This window comes from Varroa jacobsoni, unplaced genomic scaffold, assembly GCF_002532875.2.
Source record: "Varroa jacobsoni isolate VJ856 unplaced genomic scaffold, vjacob_1.0 scaffold_1451, whole genome shotgun sequence".
In the NCBI taxonomy this organism is placed as follows: Eukaryota; Metazoa; Arthropoda; class Arachnida; order Mesostigmata; family Varroidae; genus Varroa; species Varroa jacobsoni.
Window position 1 is genome coordinate 231,193 of NW_019214353.1, and position 9,393 is coordinate 240,585.

A 9,393-nucleotide genomic window follows, 5' to 3' on the forward strand; every position below is an offset into this window, starting at 1 on the left:
TCAAATGGAGCTCTTTCAGAGATTGCTCTGAAAGAGCTCTATGTCCCGTAAGGAACTGCGCTAGGTAGAAGGTGAATCTGCTTCTTTTCCTTTATACCCATAGTTTTATGTTCGATATTATGGACCTGATGCTGACTTTTGGTGCAAACCAACGAATGACAAACCAATCGTGCTCTCGTTCGTCTATTGCCTCGCTTAGATCTACTAGTTGCTTTGCCCATCCTTTTCCTTCGCCTCCAGGTTCCGAGAAATTCAACCAAGACAAGTGCCGCTCGTGTACTGACCACGCGGTACGCTAGGGATACAAAAGATCCCTTTGATCGAGTTTTCGATTGCAGGCCATCTTGTTTTTAGAGAAGCCCCATAGAAAGCTATGAACTCCACACTGCCCTAAGGAGCCTCCGGTTATCTTCCACGCCCCACAGATGCTAGGCATGAGCTTTGCAAGATCTCTCAAGATCTTTTCTGCACTAGCAAGTGTGTAACCTATGTGCGCCGATCAAGAGTGGTCTCCAAATACCGCGCTGTAAACGACGTTTTAATTTTTCCTTTTTTTACTGTGATGTTCAGCTCTGTGCATTTTGTTCCCTCCGGGTAGGAGATTCGCATCCGATTTTAATTAAACAGGGTCTTTCTGAAAGCAACTTTAATGAATAAGGGATCTTTCCGCTCTACAAAGTTCAAGTAGCACCAAATTTCATCCATTTCACACGTTTTTATCCTATACAAAGCGCCACACCTGCTATCATTTTACATTACCGCCGACCGCGGAAAAATGGCCATTTTAAAAAAGAAAACGATATGCAAGTTTCAAAATTTAGTTCTTAACGTTTACAAGTGGGAGGTTTGGCAGTAAAGAAACAGTTGGAGCATTATTAACACGTAACTGAAAGCCTCTAATTCTCAAAGTATTCTCTATAGGAGATCTCATGACCTTACCTAGCCTCCTGGTAATTCTAGACGTTTGTTGTAGGTTCCAGATGTCTATCTATTCAACCCGACCTAGACTTTTGATTTCCTTCACATATTTTATGAAGTTCAAACAGTACAGTCTAAAATGCGTGGGTCAAATGGTTAGATGGTTACAAAATTGCCTTTCGAAGCACTTCTCAAGTATCGAGCGACAGGATAGATACATTCCCCAGTCAAAAACTATACAGATAACCCACTCCCTTTTGAAGCTGGAGGAGAGTGCCAGTCAACGTCATGTTAGGAAACAGCATCCCGTATTCTCCACGTGAGGCTGGAATTACCTCGTACCTAAAATCAATAAAATTCAAGTAACATTAGTCTGTAAAAAAAAGGCTCTTGAAAATAAGATGAATGCAAAATAGCTAATCTCTTTTGGTGACGTCAAAAATACGCAATCAAAAATTCGTCATTGATCGATACAGCTACAAAGTACAAGTACAAGTACAATTAACATAACTTACTAGAGCTAGGAGCTTTGGTAATATCTTAAACGATGTGCCAACCATGTTCATTAGACTGCTCGTCATGAAAAAGTTAAATGCACAATTTGGAGAAAACAGGTTTACTCAACAACTTCAATATAGCTTCGGAGCTGAAAATATAATATTTTCACAAACTGTCGGAACGTGGTATCTTTTTCGAAGATAAACGAACAGATGAAGGAACACTTAGGTCCTACTTATTACACTGTCCGCACTTCGATCGTCGTTAGCTTACGTTATGTTTAGTGATTCCGTGATGTTGCCAATAAGCGACCCGACTATGCCGTGCATCCTAATTCTTCCTTTGGAATCCGTATAAGGAAGGTAATATGGATCGAACTGTAATAAAAGTAAATATCTTAACCATTAATTTGTTACACCGATAGATATTCAACATCAGGTCACAATTCGAGACGTGCCCTAATAATTTATAGGCCATATCGTTGTGTGATTATTCACCGAGTAGCTATTACGGTACCTTATTTCTCACACAGACGACGCTTCAGTCTGCTGATTGTTGCTTCTATGCACTATGGATCCAGCGTCCCCATGTATCTACTGAAGTCCTCATAAGAGCTCATTCGTGTACTGACAAATATAGGAGGTGTGCAGTAGGTAGGATGTGTGATAATCATACGGAAAAACATCAGAAGCACCATATAATGTATTGTCAACAGTGTTCTAATTTCATTAGGAAGTAATGTTTAGTTTTGTTTTTATCGTTTCAAAGCTTCGAACATGTTTCTGATTATTTTTGGCGATCGATACGGCAAAGTGGATGCTGAGCCTGTTGACATGGAATAAGGAGGTCTGTGTTCTAAATTACTTATTCGTACGTATAGAAAAAACATTACAAGTATAGCATGGGCAAAAAAAAAAAACCTGTGATTTCAGTGGCTTGTACCTTTTAACTTGTACACTTTATCCAAATCAGTCCGTTTTGAATTGTTTTGCATTGCAAACACGAAATCTTGTATATACAAGTATCAAACGTAACTCCTTTTCAAAAAATAAAAACATAAAAAAGCATAGCGAAACCACCGAATGCAGTTACAAAAACATGAGCTGGTCTATTTTTATAGCTCTACAATTTCCATATGTAGAAAAACGTTACTATAATGAATAGTTTTCTTATTAGGAACGGTCTTCCATGGCCAGTTTTACTCATGCTAACAAGTTATCGATCGTGTGTTTATGGCCTAAACGAAGATGTCGTTATATCACCGTTGACTACTCCGAAAATTTTTCTCACATTTGACTAAAATATCAAAGTAATTTAATGATAAACGCGCGTTTTATCGTTACTTACATCCACGTATGAGATCCTCAGGACCACTCCGTCCCATTTTCTCATGGTGAACGTTATGGACACTTTTGGAGACCTAAACCCACTCGTTCCGATTTTGAAGTAAACTACGGCTGTTGGCGATAAATCTTCTACGCCTACTTAAGCTCGAATAACAATTAGCATTCTAGGAACTGGCAAGACGGCCTCTTACCTTACACGAGTAACTTCGATAAATGACGTTTGTCAAACTGCAAATTATGGCTGCAGACGAAGTTGTTCGTTCGAGCGAAAAAACTGTTAATGAATAAGATTTTGATCATGTTAAACAAACATCCTAAAAGTCATTTCGGTAAACTTTATTTATACAAACATTTTAGTTAAAAATAGTCAAGAGTCGAGCATGTCTGCAGATAGCTTTGCGCTTACCGCGTTCGGTTTGCTCTATATACTGTGTGTAACTCGTAAAATTTTACATTTCACAAATATTGTGTGAGTAATATACTTAGACAACGCTAGAGTTCCTAAACAGTCTTAGCTCTAGGATGAAAATGTTACCTTTACATATAGCGAGTTGAGGATCAGGTATTACCATGGTTTAGCTTAAATTGATCCTGCAGTTGTTTAATGCCTGGACAGTCCTGCGAGGACGCTTCGACCTTAAGAAAAAGTAAAATATGAACTCAAAGCTGCCTAATCAATCTGTTCAACCGGACTGCGCTGCTCATAACTGCTGGAACAAGCATTGAGCGCAATACTTGATGATTTAAAATTAATATAGCAATTTCTGTGCCGTAACGTAGCTAGATACGACTTACGATTCTAAATCACAAATTCGAGTAATACCTCTTTAAAACGAGAACTTTGTTAAGTTGAAAAATGTGCGAAACTTCAACAAGCAGATGATTTCATGGCTATGGATTTCCCATTGTCACACACATAATCGTAGCCTAACCTTTTTTTCAAATCAATGGCCCCTGCATGTGGGCACAGTCGTTGGTACACTATGTTAGGAGCAGCTGGTGAGCCAAAAAGTCCGTGACGTTTCGCTCTGGTTCGATCGAGCGATATTGTATTTTATTTAACCGACTTACTTGTGTATAACGGCTGTAAGCGACGCTTCGGAGTTCTAGCGACCGAAAGACCAATTTAATCAAAAGAAAACTTTCTTCTTGAAGGACAATTTAGATGGAACGAGTGGAGTGAATGTTGTTTTTTTTTTTACCTGAACCGTATACTTTAACTGAAAAGCTTTAGCAGTTGAGGCGAAAAAAGGGCTAGAAGTTAATTATTAGAACATGATGCATGAGCAAACGAAAACAGCTCATATGTGATGCATAGGCTAGGAATCGGCCACGTAGGAACACCATGTGTTGAGCTTGCTTATAATTCTGATAGAGAGATCATATATCTATTTGGACAATTTAACTTATACTTACCGTAGCCTTCTTTATATATTATGTTAAACGAAAAGTGTACGAGACATAAAATGAAGCAAAGGATATCGGCGAATGGTTGAAAGAAGTTTATGAAAGGAGAGCCCTTCCGAGATACAGAATAAAAGCAGCTTGTAACGGATCGTAACTTCAATACAACTTGCACGCAAATATAGAATTTTATAATGTATTAGGCATTTATATAACACAGACGAAGATTCCGGCTTCGTGTGTTACACTATCCTCATTTTAAACGTTGTTGATTTGCAAAATAGTAAGTGACTTTGTGCAACTTCTAAATATCAGCATAAATATGCTGCGCGTCCTACTTCTGCCTTTGGAATCCGTATAAATAATGAGCTGTGGAGCAAATTATATTATTGAAATAAATATTCCATCAGTTGGCCATATCTACGAATACGCAACATCTGTAAATCTATTTCAAGATGGTTTTATAGACTATATATCACTGTAACTGTCTGGCACGATTACTATGTTTGAACCTATTAAAGGTACATTATAAAAGGTAGACCAGTAGGATGTATAATATTTAAATGGAAAAATATCAGGAGTGCCAAACGTGTATTATCAACAATTCCATCTTGCCAAAGATGATTTTAGTTTAGGCCCTCTAATTTCTGTTCTTTTTAATTTTTTTTCAAAACATTCAGTGTTCCAGAGATCAAAATGGTCATTGTGTGAGTTAGTTATACGTGCGCATTTGAAGACGTTACACTAAGACTGTGGTTAAAGAACGTGTGATGAAGGTAATGCGATGTCTTGTACCATTGAATCACTCCATTGGCGGAGGAGCTTATTGTACGTTCGACATTTTAGTATCAGTATTCATGTTCACAGCGAGACCTTCTAAAGTTCCTTACTTTATGGCCACAAATGAAGCTCTTTGCTTTAACGGAAGAATTGTTACCAAGTGAAACGCTGCTGGTTACATTGAACAGACGTTCGAATACATCATTTGTAGATGTTTTATTTATTTGAAGATCCACAATCTCGTCTTCATCTCATGTAACCGTAGACAGATTTGGGCTCTTCACGTTTGTATTTTCGCATCCACTACACGCTTGTTCGTTCTAACCTTCATAATGATCTCCTCAAAAAACATAAACAAGGTAAATATGTTCGAAATAATGCTCCTGTTAGAATGGCTGCAATTAGTGGTCCAGATGCGGCGACATCAATTTAGTGCGAAATTCCCTTTCATGAAAATCTCTGACAGTTGGCCACAAGTGGAAATGAACAAACGCAAATGATATCAGTCGTCCTCCTCACGGGTTACATATTGTCTCAACGCTTTCGGTGGCTCATAATCATGACTCTGAAGTTTGGACTAAAGCTTTACTTTACTTACTAGATAATCATCAACTGTGTAAACGCTTTCAGGACCGCGGTGAAAATGTCGCTAGGACCGAGGCCGTTCACGACGGAGCCTTTGTTAGGAAGCGTGTCGGTTTAGCGCATCGTCGATCGTGGAAGGATACCTGACCTTTCCGAAGACACAAAAGAGGCGGATCTAGTGCTAACAATGAATGTTTCTAGCCTTACGTCCGGTCTTGTCTTAGTTGAATGCTTCTTTGGAAATCTAAACCATGTCACTGAGTGTTTTTCGGTTAAGCAAACAAATGCTACCAGCGCACCATCGTAGAAACGGATTGAATGTTTAATAGATCAATCTACTCTGCTCTACTCAGTTGTGTTAGCAACAACTTGACTCCAGTGCAAACAATGCAATCCCTATTAATTGAAGATTTATGCGGCGATTGTTAAACTTATGGACGCAGTCAACTAGGGTTCGTGATTCTCCATGTCCTCCTGTGTGCTAACGATATTGCTAAATCTGACATGCTATTAGGTAAACAAAGCCTGTCTATTTTAGCAATCGGACGATTTCATATCTATCGTATGATATGAATGTATAATGAGCAAACAACTCTATATCCTGAAGCAAACATTTAGTGCAGATATAATCCTTCGCTAAATGGCTCCATCTGAAAAACTTATTTGACATAACCCTTTCTCAGTATTTGTTTCCATATTATTCTAATTAGAAAGTACGCTACAGACCTGCAAACTAAAAAATGTTAACTACATAAACCACAATCGCTTTTTCAGTAGATACTTCATTTACTACATGAAGCACCTAGTTAAACTTAATTAGTTGTAATTTTTTTGTAGGCCAAAAGAAACACAATACACACACTTTGGTGATGCAAATGATAGCTAATGGCAATCGAATACAGAGCACAAAAAACATCAAATGTTTATTGAAAGATAGTATCGATCAGCTAGCTGTCTGAAGCCACATTATCTACTTATTTTTAGCTAAATTTCTCGTACTGTAGACTGCGTAACGTCTCCGCACTGCTCTAAATCTCTTGCCTGCCCATGCCTAATTCGAGGGGATCGTTTTTAAGGTCACATCTTTGAGAGCACAATCCTTCTGCCTAATCCTATAGCAAACTTCCTGGAGGCATGATCCCAAAGTCTGTCATTGTCCTTCTATAACAATGCTCTGTTAATTCTTAGAATTATGGACAAGGACCTCTGGTGTCGACTAGCAGTATTTACAAAATAGCATTGCACGTTAAGTTCTTAATAGGCAATGAGAAGTATATAAACGAATTTCACACAAGACAAGATATATCTCTGTATCATTATTCGGTCCGTACAGCCAACTTTCGTCACAAACCGTTCGCTGAACCTGAAGTTCAGGCACATTTCCTGCAGTTGCTTCTAAGCAGCGTAACTAGGACGCGAGTCGCTAGAGGCTGGAACTACACGCCGTTGTTAATAGGTTCGTGAGTGAAAATAGAGACTTGTAAGCCAAATACGAGTGATACAAGTAATTTTGACCTTAATCTTAGCCAGTGTCTATTAAATAGTGGATGATATTAAACATCATATCATAAAAATTGGCGTCTTACCGAGAGAAGCAACACATAGTTGAATACCAAACAAAAACCAGCTGGAATTATTGCGTGAAAAACAATGATGTATTCTGCTGCCCGCAATTCGCAATCGATGGTTAAAGCCAAAAAGTCTAGTTTGAAGCTTTTAACAAAAACGTTTCTAGAAAAACCAGTTTCATTACAGCATCATCACATAATGTCTAAGAGGCGCTGAATAAACAATTCTTTGATGTATAAAAATAAGGATTTAATCAAGCGATAAATATGTCCTGCCTACTATAAATTTTTGCCTCACGCACAGCGATCTTAGAGCGGAAAAACTTTTCGCTAAATCTAAGATATTTTTTTATATTCCTACTCTTATTATTATTGGAAAGGCACAGAGATCAGTAGGTTTATATAGAGCTAACGGCTGAATTGATGAATCTGATTTTATGCTCCATTTGGCATTTCATGGACTGGTCCAAATGACACTACGATCTTAACGGAATAGATCCAAAAATAAGATGAAGGACAGATGGAACAGAGGTGCCACAGAACCTTCGCTGTGATGTGTTGAAAACGAAAGTAGCCTGTTTTTAAAATGTCATATTTTGGATAGTCCTTTCATTTAGCATTGTAATCTGTGATACTGTTTTGATATCGCAGCATGTACATCTGTCGAAATTATGACTGCATCACCTACATCCAATTACGGACGAACAGCGCCTTTGTTCAGTGGAACCGTCTTTTCGACCGTTGAGACAAGTAACATGGAAAGATTCCAGGATTAACCTGATTGTTTGAGAGAAAAAAAGTGAACACAGATGCCCGGTGGCAATTTCCAGTGCCAACAAGAAAGCTGTGACAGTTCCGGTTTCTGAGCGTGCTTGCAGACGATACGGCTTCATAAACGCAGTCTTGGAAGATCTGATGTCCGAAGTAAGCCACACCGTGACGACATCACATGCTGTTTTACAGATCACAATCGTACATTTGTTCCGTTCTGCTTCAGACACACGAGTGACACAAATTCAACTGCGGCTATTAATGGTGAACCAAATTATTTTCTCGACACGATAGGACGTTACATCGCTGGTACACCGACCCCGTTAACTTCAATACAGTGTTATTATGTGGGAGACGTAGGTACATAATACGAAGACTTATATATATGAATCTAGAAATCTCTCGTGCATTGAGTCAGCAAATAAATTGTTTGTAAAAATGATTTTGATAGTTTTTCATCTGATCGTTTTTAAAAGCAACGTTTCACTAAAATTCTAACAACAAATGAATTTACCTTGTAATCGCCAGCACTCTATGACCTTACGCTATACCTTAGCCGATTTGCTTAATCCGTATTATTAGAAATTTCCAGGTCTATTGTCCAAGTTCAGTTAACTTAGAGAACACTTGCCATAGTCCAATAGCCCGCTTCGAATTTGCTCAGTGCCAGGCGCGATATAATAAAAAGTTACGCCTCAATTGGAGACCTTCCTTTTTTTTTATAAATCCCATCGAGTTGATATGGCTCAAGATAGTTTCATGATCTAATTCATCTCTTAGGTCAGTACAAAAGTGTTTGCCGGCCGTGTATTTCGAAAGTGTCTTCAGGTAATCCGCATTGACCCTGAGGTCATCGACCGGAACGAAGCACATTTTCCGGTTCCATGATAACGAAATTTTCTGGCACGGTTCGAAACAGCCGTGAACACTTTTTTGCTGGGATTCTGCTGTCTAAAGTGATGTCTAACAACAACGCTAAGTGTAAAAAACGGGAGCCGATTGTTTATTTGCGTAGCAAACCGCTTTTAAAGAAGTCGTGTACACCATACATAATGGCACAACTTTCCGGCTCTGCGCTAGCGGTTTTTGAATCTCTGCAAAAAAATCTGGCAGGTGTGGGAAGGATACCGCTTTATAGGGAAGAGAAAACGCATGCGAACAACATGGAAGTAAAAAAGTTGCGGAGAGATAAAGGGAAAGCAAATCCACGACTGCTTTCACCATTGCTTTTCTAACATTTCAATAGCTAAGTAAGACTGCTCTGTAGATATATTTCAGCAATTTTTCGAAATTAGCTTGCTCGAAATTTGCTGCTTTTTAAATTAATTTTGGAAAGTATAGGTTTGAAAATGATGGTTTATGATTGCTATCACTGTATGAACATCTTCAAATGTTTGTATTTCTAGAAATTTACTTCGAAAATGCTTGATACTCGTCTTAAAACATTATCTTTGAGTATACGAAAGGAGTTGGTAGATCTGGTCACACAACTGGTCCGCCCGATCGCAACATTCCGGTTTTTG

General features: G+C 38.5%; 1 long non-coding RNA gene across 1 annotated transcript; it reads left to right on the top strand.

Annotated features, from left to right (window-relative positions):
* Positions 1 to 5,597: 5,597 nt before the first annotated feature.
* LOC147752156 (uncharacterized) lies at positions 5,598 to 8,309 on the top strand. Its single transcript, XR_015314879.1, has 2 exons — positions 5,598 to 6,987; positions 7,751 to 8,309. It is a non-coding gene; the product is annotated as an uncharacterized LOC147752156 (long non-coding RNA).
* The last annotated feature ends 1,084 nt before the right edge of the window (positions 8,310 to 9,393 follow it).